Genomic DNA, 15661 nt, shown 5'->3' on the forward strand with positions numbered 1-15661 from the left:
GAAGCAAAAGGGAAAAGGATTATGTTTAGGACAATACATTTTTGCACTGAATGGACTATTGCTGTGTCACATTTTGGTTGGGCATTGAAGCTTGGCCTTGGGCTGCAGGCTCAATTTCATATTTTGGCAGCTACACTGAATAAGAATGGGCTTACAACTGCTAATATGAAAACTACAAGGCGGCAGGGAGAATTTTAACAGTTTGGAAAATAGCCTGCGGTTAAAACAAGTGTGGGCGTTCGTGCAGGGAGTGGTTCGAGCGGTTTTTGTTTCATAGAGAAAACCCTTCAGAAATCTTCAGGTTAGTGGGTTCCTCAGGACTCGGGAGTGGTAAGAAGTTTAAGGTGAAATTAAATGAGGGAAAAAGTTGCACACTCCGGCTCCATATGCATTATGCAGTTGTTTATTTGACATTTCGGGCCTTCAACAATAGAAGGTCGGCACCTCACCAAACCCTTGGTGTCCTATACCTTATAGCATTCATGGGACTAAGCTCTCTATTTTGTTGTTTTTTACTAAGATGTGCCTGTATAATCCTATTGTGTAAGCAGGAAATTATTATGCCTCATTTGGTTTCTTGTTATCAATCCGACGCCATGCTTACAGCCACTATTGATAGGTTAAGGATGATTTCTGAAAGCCGAATAAGTAATATGATCACAACATTCATTTTAGATTAAATGCATTTTAATTGCAATTAAGCTTGGTTCTGATGTTGACAGAAAGCCTTTTACTTTTGTAGTACTATGTGTTGTATGGCAAAACATATCATTGTTGAACTTTTAAATCTTCTATTTGTTTGCCAAGCAACACCGTTGTATGACACAGTATAAATTAATCCATTTTGGTGTTTTAAAGCATTATGTTATACTTTAGCTATTTTTTAAAAATCGTGAAAATGTGCCTCAAATCTTTGAATATATATTATTACAGAGTGAACTTTTGAACTCAAATCTTTGCTTCTGGGGAGGTCAACTGGAACAACATATTTTCAGATGGGGGCATATATTACATATCATTTTTGGGGTCCTTGACATGAAATATTGAGCACCACGGATACAGAAAACTGTCAGGATTATGAAAACATTTTTTTAATTTCAACGTCAGCCCTAAATGGGTTAAGCAGAAATGTTACACCTCACTCTTTACTCCTCCCATTACAGAAACGGTGCCCTCTTCCCAAGATGGCTGACCATGTCTAGAGTCATGACATGAGCAAAGTTGTTCTCATCTGTGACAACTTCTCCTGGTCACTTGAAGACATGTCGATCTTGCAAAATATGTCACTTCTGTGTCCACAGGTCAATAAGGTCAGTACATTCTCACACAACCTAACTTGTGTACGCTACGTTACTGATTAAAGGAGTAGTTCACCCAAAAAAAAAAACTTATTTTCTACCAATTACACAGCCTTGAAACTTGAGTCTCTGGTAGGAGACTCAAATGCAGGTCAATTGAGTCTCCTGTCATCAAATCATTGGCTTTGGTATGTGACAAAACCAAAAGAAAATCCACGAATAGGCCTATCTCACAGCCCCCTTTCCACGCCCACTTCCGGTAGATAGTGGTGTCATTTAACATTAGGCATTACCACTTTTTTTCTCTGGAGAATCTAAGTACATTTCCTAATGTTAAAATGTCAAAGACCGATAATAATATGAAGAAAACACAATGGTATAACAACTCAAATAAGTAGAATAAACCTTACCTTTACAAAACGGTAGTTTGTGGCTTGTGAAAATACCTCTTTTAACATGGAAGCCTATGGACCGCAAAAAAAATAACACCACTATCAACAAAAGGGGGCGGGGAAATGCTGTGAGATAGGCCTATTCAAGGCTTCATGGGGAGTGTAATTGATAGAAAATAAGTAATTGTCGGGGTGAACGACTCCCTTTTATGTATATAAAATTGACAGACTATTCCGAAATCACATAATAATCCACAGAACATTTGATGTCTGTTGACGATGCTAAGAAGAACTCCCAGACATCATAGTCATCACAGTCTAGCTTGTATTCAGCACTATGCTAATGCTGTTCCAGCACCTACTGTGCACTCTCTGAAGCTTGTTTCTTTTTTCCCTCTCATGCATGAATTGTTCCACACTGACAAACAAGATTCACAGTGAAAAATATTGTAGCTAGAAACTCAAACACCCTTTCTCCCTTTTCTGAAATGTAAGTACAGTAGGAGAGGAAAATGCAAACTTGACAAGTTTCCGCTGTGTGTACAGTTGGGTGCCACCGATATTGTCCCTTATCATTTGACCCATTTAGGCCTGACCTCAAAATTTTAAAAAATCCTTCTAAATCCTCCAGTTTTCTGAAATCAATATTTTCACGATTTTTCAAAAATAGCAGACCTACAAGCTCGTAGCGCGCCACTCGGTGGCGCGCTATGAGCTTGTAGATCTGCTATTTTTCAATAGCTAAATTATAACATAATGTTTAAAACACCAAAAGGGGTTCCCGCCCAAAATGGGTTAACTGTCCTTTTGCGCAGATCACGCAAACCTCAGCAAAAAGAAAAGGACAATATCGATGGCCTCCAACTGTAAGTACAGTAGGAGAGGAAAATGCAAACTTGACAAGTTTCCGCTGTGTGTGTAACACTGGAGCTGTCTGTGGCGCTGACATAGCTTTGTTTTCATTGATCTCCTCCACGGCTGTACAGTAGCAATAAGGACTGCAAGCGAAACCAAATGCTGTCAGTTGAAAGGGTAATGCTTTATTTTAACGCAGGTACATTTGGGTGAATCATAATAGAGGGTATGCGCATGCATAAAGTGAATGGCAGATCGAGTGGCAAAGTGAGTGACGAAGTGAATGTAATGTTGTTTAAAGTCATTTAATGCGATCAAATAGGACTTTTCTGTTTGGATGTATGGGCTATGAAGTCCAGAAAGTAGTTTTTTGCCACTCGGTAGGCGTTCCTGCATAACTTCCGGGTATGATGATGATGTCACGCGCATACCCTCTATATAGTGAATTGGAACATTATCATCACTTTCTGGTGTCGACACCACTGTACAAATAATTTCTGCACAGTAGAAGTAAAAATCAACATAGATAAAGCTACCCAGTCAATCTGTGCTTACTTGCATGATGCCAGTCATGAAATTATTGTTAGATTAAGTTTGTCACCAATAATGTGACATATGACACTAGTAAAGCCTAAATGAAAATGTGTTTTTTTTAGTGACAATCTGTACTACTACACAATTTCCTGTGTTAATTTAACATGGTCCCTCGTGGTCAGCATCATGGTCCCTTTACTTCCCTTCCCTTAGCTTTTGTACCTCCCCAGAGTTGAATGAACACTGAAGATGTTTACCGTGTAATGTGTGTGAATGACTGCGCATGGGAGAGAATACTGTAATGTGTGAATGAATGTGCATGGGAGATAATGACTTTGGCAGAAGCAAACGCCTGAAGCTAGATCAGCAAACGCTTTCAAGTCACTCCTGAAAACTCACTTCTACAGACTTGTTTTGTTAAATGCGTTTTCCTATTATGACAGCAAAAACATCTCCTTTAAAATTTCGTTTTTAGCATTGCTGTCATATTGATCCATTTAAGTAAGTCTGTGTTTTATTTAGGCCTGTGTTAACATTTTCTTCACGTTCGGCATGTAAGCTACCATATTGACAAGACAATACATGCTATTTATTACTACTACAACTAATAATACAAATTATACCTTTTCTTTTTGTGCTTATCAACCAGAGGGGGAAAAAAAAGCAAGGTTAAAAAGCCAGTCTCCAACTAAAGGCCAGAGAACAGCAGGCCGCCTCTCTTCCTGTAGCCACTGTGTGAACTAATTGCTGCTGACATTTTGCACTGTGTTGTTCAAATCAAAACAATTTTGATGTATCGATTTATTTAGTTTCTCGCAAAAAAAAATATGGACATGTTTAAGAAATGCCACGTTGCCGGGTCATCCGCTGTGCATCTCAATGGGGCCGTTTCCTAGAGGCTGGTACTCGTCATACTGTTGATGGCTCTGCTGGGCTCTGCACACACAGGGACTGTTTCTGATCCTTTTCACTTCATTTTCATACCAGCAAATCAAGACTGTAGCGATGAGATGAGTCATAGAGATGAGTCTAGACTAGAGAGATGTCTTTACTTCCCGACATCCCAATAACAATGGATTTATTTTTGCACATACCTGTATATTATTAAAACTAACTAACTGACCAATAACAATTTACATTGGACTTGCAAGGGCCTTCAGTCTTCCTTGGTCTATTGTGTGTCATTTGCAAACGCTTTGCCATTCTTGGGTTATCTTTGTCAGATACCTGGAAATTACACTATGCCATTTCGATTATAACACTCTATCTATATAAACTCAACTGCCACAATAACAATTTCTCAACTACTTAAACTATAACATACTATTTGACCAGAGTCTCCCACGGTTCTCAACATCATTGTTGAACATAGCCGACCTACTGTTTTTGCCAAATGTTCACCCCAGAATGAATCTCTACTAGGCTCCATGTGATGAGTGGTTGGATGGGGATTCCAGGTAATGCTAGACATTTATAATTGAAGCCGACAGAGTGTTGGAGAAACTATTGTAAAGAAGCTGCCTGTTTGTTTGTCACTGTCCATAAGCACTCAATAATACTCTGTTCCTTCTTCAAAAACTACACAAGGCCATAGCATTTCATATATTAGATTTTTAACTCAATATCTGACATGGTGCATTTTGTTGGTCAAAAGTCCTGTGGCCTCTAGTTTGTCCTTTTATTTGCGCTTCATGTGGGCCTTGAGCTGCATGTGGGTCTTTATCTATGTACAAAAGCATATACTCGCAACTGCACGTTTGTGGACCTTATTTATTTCAGTGTACAGAAGCATACTCACAGCTACGTATGTGGACTTATTGCTATTGCTTCTTGAAATTGTGCATAACTCTCAGACGGTATAAATATGCAAATAAAAGAAAATATATTGGAACAAACACAGTTCAACAGCTTTTTACTAGTAGAAAGAGCGGTGTGTAGAGGCCATTAGCAGATAGAAATAATGTACACACACGGTGTTCATTTAACTTTGAGAGTGTACAAATGGAAACTTAATGGCCCTTATCTGTCAATGTGGTTCCATTTGCACACTATCTGGAGTTACAAATGGATACAATAACAAATGGATAACACCGTTAGTTAATTGTCAGCTGCTGGAAGCAAATGAGGTGCATACTGCATTTTTCAAAGAGATACTTTTCATCAAGTTTTATTTGGAGAAGCTGCTGCACTTTTTAATCCTTTTTCCACAAAGACTGCATTATTGACTGATAACAGTAGCTGTTCTGTTCTTTGGCTATAGAAGTGTATTTGTACGTCTCTAACACTGCGTGAAAAGAGGAGATTATGGGCACTGTATTTTGCCCGTAAACCTCAAGTTTAGTGGGCATATACAGTTTATATATGGTAATATACAGGTGTGATGGATGGTACAATTCGGGAGTTTACCGGAGTTTGTTGGAAAGTTTAACGGGAGTTTCCTCTAATATACACATCCGTATTCCATTATTTTTGCGCAGTGTAAATGTTTTGATGAATTGAACAAGGTGGACCCTCTTGTAAACAAGTGTAATGCTTTATTGGGTCGTCCACTCACAGTTAACAGTCTTTGTATTGAGTTGTGCTTGAAATGTACTGTAATTCTGCAATGAATCAATCGGCTGTGATCTTCTCATCGTTTGGGATCCATTCAGTGATTCTTAGATTCCATTTCATCACGTTCTTTAGGGTTAATGCCCTGTGCAAAATGCGGAGAACCAAATCAATAACGGTATTCCGAGATGGACTCCCAGAAAATGTAATCCAAACAAAATGCCTTCTGTATGAAATGTTCCCCTTAGCGATCACTATCACTGCACCATCTCAGGCTGGGAAGAGGGCAATATACTGTATACTGATGACAGAAATGACATAAAATGACACAAATGTGGTCTTGTTTGGGTATGGTTAAGTGTGTACTGTATGGGCAATACAGTATGATATTATTTGCCTTCAGTGTAGTTGATGAATAATATGATTCAATTTGAGATATTATTCATATTATTCTTATGAGCCTGGCTCTAATGTACCATTGGACTTACAAGATGATCTCTTAAATAAACCAATGGCACTAATCCTTCATTATGGTAAATATCTCTGCACATTAATTAATTAATTCAAGCTACATTAATCATCTAATGGTATGATATACATATGGTACCTCTAAAGCCTGAGTATAGGCTATTAGTTGTGCGCAGCCAGGTGTCACAAACCAAAGATAGCTGTTCTACAAGCCTGCAACGTTCCGCAACCTGACACGTTGCAAGCACAACCAAATGCATGAATCAGGCTTGATTGTATCCAGCTGTCTGTTGCTAAGGTTTGCTAATGGTCGCTTCCCAAAATAGCTGTCCCATTAGTATTGTCGGGGGGAGAAAAACATAATCTGTACAAATTATTGAACACGGAGACTTCCTTTGTATTTGCACACACCCCAATTTGCCACATGGGGAACTAATTAATTGGATGGACCACCTAAATTAAATCAATATAGGGCATCTCTGACTAATTACTGTCTGGTTCGTTCAACCATTCATGGATCTAAATGATGATGATATTCACATGACTTGCAATGTCAGAATGTGATTTTATGTATACAATTTCAATTTACAATTTAGGCATTTAGCAGACGCTCTTAATCCAGAGCGATTTACATTAAGCAATAACAAAAGCATGGCATACATCACATATAAAAAGTAGTTATCATGAATCATGCGTAACTAAGAACATAACAGTGGAGTATCTATGTAAAGTTGTAAACTATACATACTATACTATATAATATATTATACATGTGTACTATAAAGTGCTATGACTACATAACATGCAATTCTAGAGCTGTCTACGTAACAAGCTATAAGTCTGTTTAAAATACTATCTGAGTCTACATAATGACTATCTAAGGGGCTAGTATGTAACTGTTTCATAACTGAATCTTCACTCATACATTCAAACATTTTGGGCTATTGTACTTGGGTAGTACTATACAGTAACAATGTCCTAACAGTGTTATGCAGTACAGACACAATAGGCTGAATCTAGTATGCGTTTCTTATATCGACGTACTGTCACTGCAGTCTCCATCAACGAAAAAGGCTGCCTTTTGTAGAAATGATAGATGGGCATGTTTAACACTTATGTAAATATTCATATGGACTGACCAAGCTGTAAACCATGTCCATTATTCAAATGTGAGGGCGAAGCCTTTGAGCACTCTGAGTTACTGGCATATTCATTATTTATGTGTAAATCCACTCATATTCAGAGGGGCTCATTTACTCTCATCCGTGACGGCTTTATCCAGCAGGAATCTAGACTCAATTAATGTTCTTATCAGGATTTGGAAAGGGGATTTATTTTGATGGTAACCTGCGAAACACTCACACCTGAGAAAGGGAGCTGCAGCTTCACATTCGTTAGGAGAAACTTCATTGGTGACAGTGTTTCACTGGGGTTTCGTTTTTTTGTCATTATGATCCGGGTCACACTTTGTTCAGCACGTTCCTCCTCCAATGTAAGCACCGTCGTACGGCGGTGTAACACGTCACACATGGTACATGCACGTACACAACGTGGTGCTGCGAGCTTGAAAATCATGCTTTAACTCATTTAGGCCGGACGTAAAACAAACAAAAAAAGTCTTCTAAATCATGACAATTTTCTGAAAAACCGTTCTCAATATTTCATGTCAAGGACCCCAAGAATTATATGTAATATGCTGCCAACCCCCATCTGAAAATATGTTGTTCCAGGGACCCCCCAGAAGCAAAGATTTGAGTTAAAAAAAACTGAAACTCTGAATGAATATATATTCAAAGATTTGAGGCACATATGAACGATTTTTCAAAAATAGCAAATCTACAAGCTCATAGTGCGACACTCGGTGCCGCGCTATGAGCTTGTAGATCTGCTATTTTTCAGTAGATCTGCTATTTTTCAATAGCTAAAGTATTTTTCAATAGCTAAAGTATAACATTGAAACACCAAAAGGGGTTCCCGCCCAGAACGGGTTAAGGCTGCAATGCGTAGTAGTTGATTACAACTTCAATGGGGGGGGGGATATGGCTCCGAATATGCCACATGTCTAATAATCCGAGCGGGGCTTTTATCAGCAGGCGGGCATTTGGATAGGTGCATACATATTTAATTAGAGCAAATTGATTGTGACAAATAATGATGGTGGTTTTCAATTTTCTAGCCTAGTGGGTCCGGTCACAGGGGGCTGATTCCCGTACCCTAACCCACACAGTGCTTAGAGGGGCGACGCTACATGCAGCCCCGACCGTGCCGTGTCTGTGGGAAGAGATAGCCGTGTGTGTGTGTGTGTGTGTGTGTGTGTGTGTGTGTGTGTGTGTGTGTGTTGCTTCAATCATTCATCATTTCCCACTGCACTAGTGTCAGAGGGGCGGGAGGGTTGGGGGGGAGGGTTTTGGGGGGGGGGGTGGGGGGGTTGGGCAGAATATAAAGTACCAGATACAGAGATTCAAAGACGGGATGGAATATTTTTTTGGGGGGTCATTTGTCATACTTTTGTGAGGTGGTGGTGGGACAGAAATCTACTGTAGCAGCATTACAATTTCATTGTTAACAGATCTTCATAGGGCCTCATTTCAAAAGTGTCACCTGTTTACATTTTTGTTTTTACCTGTGTTTTGTTTTGATAGCTTTTAAAAAAATATATACTTTTGTTTGTTTGGTGGTGTTACAATAGCAATGTTAAGTTGTCAAATCATGAGCTGAAAACCACAACCTATAGAAAACACAATAAATCATTCATTCACGTTGAATCATCCATTACGTCTCACTGTGTCAGTGTGGTAGAGGGAAGAATTGTACTTTTTATAGGACAGACTAATAAGTGCTTCTGTGTTTATCACACTGTTGCCTTGAGTCCTGCTGCTTTCAAACCCCGCTGCGGCTTTCTGTGGATTTTGCATGATCATGTAGATGTCCTCCCACTCCAACATTAACCCATTTTGGGCGGGAACCCCTTTTGGTGTTAGCATTATGTTATGCTTTAGCTATTGAAAAATAGCAGATCTACAAGCTTGAGCTTGTAGATCTGCTATTTTACGACTGACATAGAAACATAGCTTTTTTCAGTAAAACTGTCAGGATGTAGAAGACATTTTTAGAATCTGATCTCAGGTCAGAATGGATTAATAAGGCCACGTCCACACGGATGCCAAATCAAATGGGTTCAGGCCTGAGCCAAGTCTCCTGATGAGGCACGTCTGAAGCCTGTCCTGGACAGGGTGTCCGACCGGACGTAAAAACAAATCCATCCACACGGAGACATTTTAAAAGATTAGGGGGGGGTTGGCGTCGTCTGCTCAGGAAAGACGCGCATTTGTTGTACACATGGAGACACAAGGGTGGCGTGTTGTTCACTCTGGGACCCGGTTATAAAATCTAAGCGTATTCGGGCACCCACGACGGCGGTTCTGTGTTGACGAAACGTCAATGGGATTAAAAACAATTGCGGATACACCTAAAAACGTCTCTCTGTGTGGACGGGGCCTAAGCTTAATTACTGAGTCGTACAAAGTGTGAATTGGTCCTCCAGGGCTCTATACTAGGGCAGTGGTTCCCAAAGTGGGGTCTGGGGACCCCCAGGGGTCCTTGAGGGAGTTCCAGTGGGTACCCAGCTAGATGATAGTTTGGAACCAAATGGACCCTTATGGATCTGTAACTCTGAGAGTGTACAAAATGGAACCAAATGGACCCTAACCCTAGTCTTAGGGTCCATTTGGTTCCATTTGTACAGTCTCAGAGTTACATTAACATTGATTTTACAATATAAATTGGGGGTCCCAGAGATAGAAATTACATTAAATGGGCGGTCCGTAGACTAATGCATGTCAAACTGGGGGTCCTTGAAATTACACGGGTTGAGAATCACTGCTAGAGCCGTAAAAATCTTCTCTTATGGGGGTCCCTGGCATACATTTTTCAAATGGGGGTCCGTGGGCTCATTAGTGACAATTTGGGGGTCCTTGACGTGAAAAGGTTTGGGAACCACTGCTCTAGTGCTTCCCTCTACAGTACAGTAACGTTGCAATTCAGCATTTGCAGAATGGACACTGGTTGGGTTCCATGCAGTTAAAAGACATTAAAGGGATAGTTCAGATTTTTTGAATTTAAGTTGTATGAAATACTTGCCATTAATTAATAGTGGTTGCAACTGTATTAATTGATTTCCCGAGTCCTGTGGGAGTTCTGCTCTGCATGGTTTTGGTGAATATCAAGTAGTTCCGGTCATTTTGTGGGGGGCACTGGGGCCACGCAGTAAAAGTAAATTAATCCACAAAACTAACGTAATTTGTATTGTTGACCTATTTCTAAAATATTAGTGGAACTTCCGTTCTTTTTTTACCCCTCTATCACACAGAGTGTGTCCATATCACTACGCCCAAAAAATAGTTCCATGTGATAGAGGGGTCAAAGTTGAACGAAAGTCACGCTAATATTTTAGAAATAGGTCAACAATACAAACTACGTTCGTTTTGTGGATTCATTTACTTTTACTGCGTGGCCCCAGTGCCCCCCACAAAATTACCGGAACTACTTAATATTGACCAAAACCAGAGCAGAACTCCCACCATGGGACTCGGGCAATCAATTAATACAGTTGCAACCACTATATTAATGGCAAGTATTTCATACAACTTAAGTTAAAAAAATCTGAACTATCCCTTTAAGGTTAGAGACGGACTTTAGCCACAGTGACTATGACCAAGGAGGCACAGAGCTGAACAATTAAACAATAAAGATTAGAAGGGCAGAAGGGAACACTGAAGCCAAAAACAGACTTAGTTTCAATGAGCTAATAAAACCTTATAAAGCGCACGTTGAGTTTGTAAGAGAAGCGATTATTGGAACATTTAGTTTAGCCTATGCGTGTTAATTCTTTAGTAAATCCCGCCTGTTGCTAGAGTCTGTCGGATACTCGGCTAATCTCCATATACTATACAGACTAGTTATTAAAGGGGCATTCCACTCATTTTCAACATTTTACTATGTTGAAAATTAAATTTCTATTTTCACGATTTTTCAAAAATAGCAGACCTACAAGCTCGTAGCGCGCCACTCGGTGGCGCGCTATGAGCTTGTAGATCTGCTATTTTTCAATAGCTAAATTATAACATAATGCTTAAAACACCAAAAGGGGTTCCCGCCCAAAATGGGTTAAGGTTATTGTAGCAGTCAATTTATATTGGGGGTCGGGAGGGGGCGGGGCGGGGGTCCCGAGACATTGCCAAAGCATTTCCAGGGGTCCCCGGACAAAAACGGTGAGAACCCCTCTTCTATAGAGGGTATGCGCGTGACATCATCATCAAACCAGGAAGTTATGCAGGAACGCCTACTGTGTGGCAAATAACTACTTTCTGGCCTCGACAGCCCATGCATCCAAACAGAAAAGTCCTATCTGATTGCATTAAACAACGTTAAACAATATTAAACTCACTTTTCATGTTGCTTTGCCACTCGATTTGCCACTCGATGTGCCATTCACTTTAAGCATGCGGATACCCTCTATAGAGACATTAGGTCGTGTCAAAGGTCACGTCTCACCTAGACACTATCCGACATGAATTTTGACCTGGCAGCTAGGCTCTATTAACTCAATGGTAAAAAAAAAGTAACTATAGAAGTGTAAAGTTACGTACAGTATTACTGATTTAATGTATTCAAACTCATCAGCTTAATATTAGTTTAATGGTGCTATAAAACTGACCTACTATAAATAATTACTCACAGAGGAGAACACAGGCCAGGGTGTGTAGTTTCATCTTCTCTTTAACGGCTCCGAAAAACCTTATACTTCTGCTAATAGTGAAATAATACACTTTGCAGAGAGAGAGAGAGAGAGAGAGAGAGAGAGAGGGGGGCTGTCAGCTCAAACCCACAAACAATGCAATACTGTATTTCCAAGAATGTTGCGCAAACATCAGTACCACTCTCTCTATAGGTGGCCTTACACTATTCGATAATCTGGCTTTTTGACGCTCGGGGGGTGCCCGACCGCTCAAAGCGCGATCAACATCAAGAATGTTTGATATTTGCTCTGCCCCACTCCGATTATCCTGTAGTGTGTGGTGCTATCAAATTTCAGATTGAAAAAAATCGGCTAGTGTAAGGCCACCTTAAGAGAGGCGTGATAAGCACTGGTATATGTTTATTTTCAAAGCCATCTCAGGGATGCCCCCCCCCCCCCCCCCCTTACATTTGCTCTATGTTGGATCAGAATGCTGGTGCCTATCTTTTGTTTTTTATCCCATGATTTTGCAACCCAATTTTTCACCCAGTGTCAATTATCTAATGTAATCCTGGGCGCTACACTTCCTCTGCCAACCTGGGAGTATGCATCAAGCATGGATGTAGCGCGTGGAAGGAACACGTTATTCTGACCAGTTCCTTTCCCCTCCATCAGGCGCCCCGGCTGGCCATGGGGAGGTAGTTTAGAGACCAGGATTATTGGGACACGGGGAGAACATGCAAACTCCAGTCCACAAGGCCCTTTCGCCAACCCCGCCTCGGGTATGGGCACTTATGACGAGAGAGGAGAGAACACCCCCCCAGCGCCCACAGCGTCCCCAGTGGGGATCGAACCCAGAACCTTCTAGCTGTGAGGCGACAGCACTACCGACTGTGCCACCGTGCCCCTCAAGTGACTTCTTGACCCTCAAGGTTCCTTTTGCTAACACAAAGTGGGGCAAGTCAGCATTCTGTGTCGGTGCTCCATCTGATTGGAATGAGCTCCAGAAATCCCTAAAAATTGGGTAATTTCTGGGAAATGTTTTCCAGCACTTTAGTTAAACATTGTAACTGTTTTAATTAATTCTCTATCTTTTATATAGTTCTAGTTTTCAGTATTTTTGTATTCTATTTGTATTCTGTGTGTGTATATACACACACACACACACACACACACACACGCTTATTATTATTAGCCAACTATCTCAATATCTATAGCAGTGGTTCTCAAAGTGTGGTCTGAGGACCCCCAGTGGTCCTTGAGGGGCTTTCCAGGGGGTCCCCGGGCCAAATGTAATGTATTAATATAGCATAAAAACCAGTTCCACCACTTTAACCCTTTACATATTTGAAAATAACCGATCTACAAGCTCACACAACGTGTCACCACTGTGAAACCATGTGTGCTTGTGTAGATCAGCTATTTTCAGCTATAAATGTGAAACATACTATTACTATTATTATACTACTATTTTGTTTTTTAAATTAACGCTGTTAGGCTACTGTACATATGTTTGTGTGGACCCCAGGAAGAGTAGCTGCTGTTGCAACAGCTAGCCTACTATAGCTAATGTGGATCCAAATAAACAATAAAATGCAGGGTGCACAGGGTAGCATACAGTAGGCTATTGGCTATATCGCTCTTCGGCGTGTTTAAAATCTCACATGTTCATAATGATTCAAGGTTGTACTTTATTTAATTGTTACAACTTGTATACTGCAGGTACATAAGCAACTTTTGCATGGTGTGAGCTACTGTAGGCTCTGAGCACTTAAAGAGGATGTGGTTTTGTTCATGACTTTACATGCTTGTTGTGAAACCGTGACTACATACAATAGCAAGAAGTGTATTAGACAAAGTGATGAAGTCAAATGACTTGTAGGATGTAGGTTAATATAAAGACAAACATAGGATAATGTGGCAGGACTGGCAGATTGAAGTTCAGTGTTTTCTTGATGTTTGACAGCAGCAAACAGTAACACCCCTTAGAAATGACATAAATCAGTAGGAAACCTCCGTTGGTGAGGCTCCATGGCCTGTGTCATTAAACCTCCGTTGGTGAGGCTCCATGGCCTGTGTCATTAAACCTCCGTTGGTGAGGCTCCATGGCCTGTGTCATTAAACCTCCGTTGGTGAGGCTCCATGGCCTGTGTCATTAAACCTCCGTTGGTGAGGCTCCATGGCCTGTGTCTTTGAAACCTCCGTTGGTGAGGCTCCATGGCCTGTGTCATTAAACCTCCGTTGGTGAGGCTCCATGGCCTGTGTCTTTGAAACCTCCGTTGGTGAGGCTCCATGGCCTGTGTCATTAAACCTCCGTTGGTGAGGCTCCATGGCCTGTGTCATTAAACCTCCGTTGGTGAGGCTCCATGGCCTGTGTCTTTGAAACCTCCGTTGGTGAGGCTCCATGGCCTGTGTCTTTGAAACCTCCGTTGGTGAGGCTCCATGGCCTGTGTCATTGAAACCTCCGTTGGTGAGGCTCCATGGCCTGTGTCATTGCGTCAGCAAGCAGAGCAGCAAATGGAATACATACCAACAAGTTGTCCTATACCAACAATTAACAACAAATACACACACATTTGCAGTTTGTTCTTATCATTAGTAATATCAAGCATATTATTGGAGAGACTGGTAACGCTGTCTTAAATACATGACACACGTCATAATACTAATAATAATATTGATAAGAGAAGTGGGAGGAGAACTGTTTTTATTTATTTATTAAAATGCAGATAATTATACAAGCACACATCGGATGAACCTTGTTTACATTGAAACGTCATTCAAATTTCTTAACAAACTGAAGCTACTGCATGTTTATTATAACATTTAAAAAATTATTAATTTCTTCACAAAGCCTACTTAAAGGACCACTTCACCACTTTTCAACCTATCTTCATATAATAGGTCCTCATTAATGATCATGATACAATGGCACAATTTATCTACTTTCCCATTTAAACTTTTCAGGACTAGAAAGCCTGCAGTTTCTATTAGCTTGGATTCCCCATTGATGATGTCACTGGTGGACAGGTTTCTGCACTGCCGACAGCCCTCTTATGAGACTGACAGACTGAGTAGAAAAAATGGTGCCATTTTATCATGATTATTAGTGAGTTATTAGTGACTAGTAGGCCTATATGAAAACAACATAATCTACAACCTAAATAATATGCAAATATAAACACTTGCCACTTTCCATCAACATCTTAATCACTAGTTGATCTTCATACAACAACAAAAAACTAAAACAGCTTAAAATGTGTAGATATGAGATCCCATTGTGAGCTTGTAGATCACCTATTTTGACTATTTACAAAATATGCAAAAGTGTATAAATGTTTTGAAACATTGCTTAAAATAGAGACTAATGTACGGTTGATGTGGTTAAAATATTTGTATAAATCCAGTAAACAATTAAAAAACATTATGCAACATTATAAATAATTAATTAACATTTTGAAGGCAGTATACAGTAACAAAACTAAAAAAGGATAACACAAAAATCCCCCGCGGGCTATAGTTTCCATTTTGGTCCATATACTGTACTCAATTCATCATCATGACATACAATACACAATGCATTACATATCAGCAACAACTCTAAGAGCAATATATATGTGTGTGTGTGCGTGTGTGCGTGTGAGAAGAACCGAGAAGTCTGGCATGGCATTGTGAAATCCATGATCTCGACCGGGGTCGAAAAATGATGATGATGATGTGTGTGTGTGTGTGTGTGTGTGAATGTGACGTATGCACAACATTGCACATACATTTTGAGTGCACATGCAAATTGGTTGTGTGTGTGTGTGTGTGTGTGTGTGTGCGTG

The 15661-nt window shown here is 40.3% G+C and overlaps 1 long non-coding RNA gene across 1 annotated transcript in view; it reads left to right on the forward strand.

The window, feature by feature from the left end:
• The window catches only part of LOC306936825, a 51547-nt gene that overhangs the window by 4093 nt on the left and 31793 nt on the right, over positions 1–15661 (forward strand). The window contains exon 2 of the long non-coding RNA XR_013791544.1: positions 1164–1310. This is a non-coding gene — a long non-coding RNA (uncharacterized lncRNA). The remainder of the gene's footprint in view (positions 1–1163; positions 1311–15661) is intronic.

This window comes from Electrona antarctica (assembly GCF_951216825.1).
Source record: "Electrona antarctica genome assembly, chromosome: 14".
In the NCBI taxonomy this organism is placed as follows: domain Eukaryota; kingdom Metazoa; phylum Chordata; class Actinopteri; order Myctophiformes; family Myctophidae; genus Electrona; species Electrona antarctica.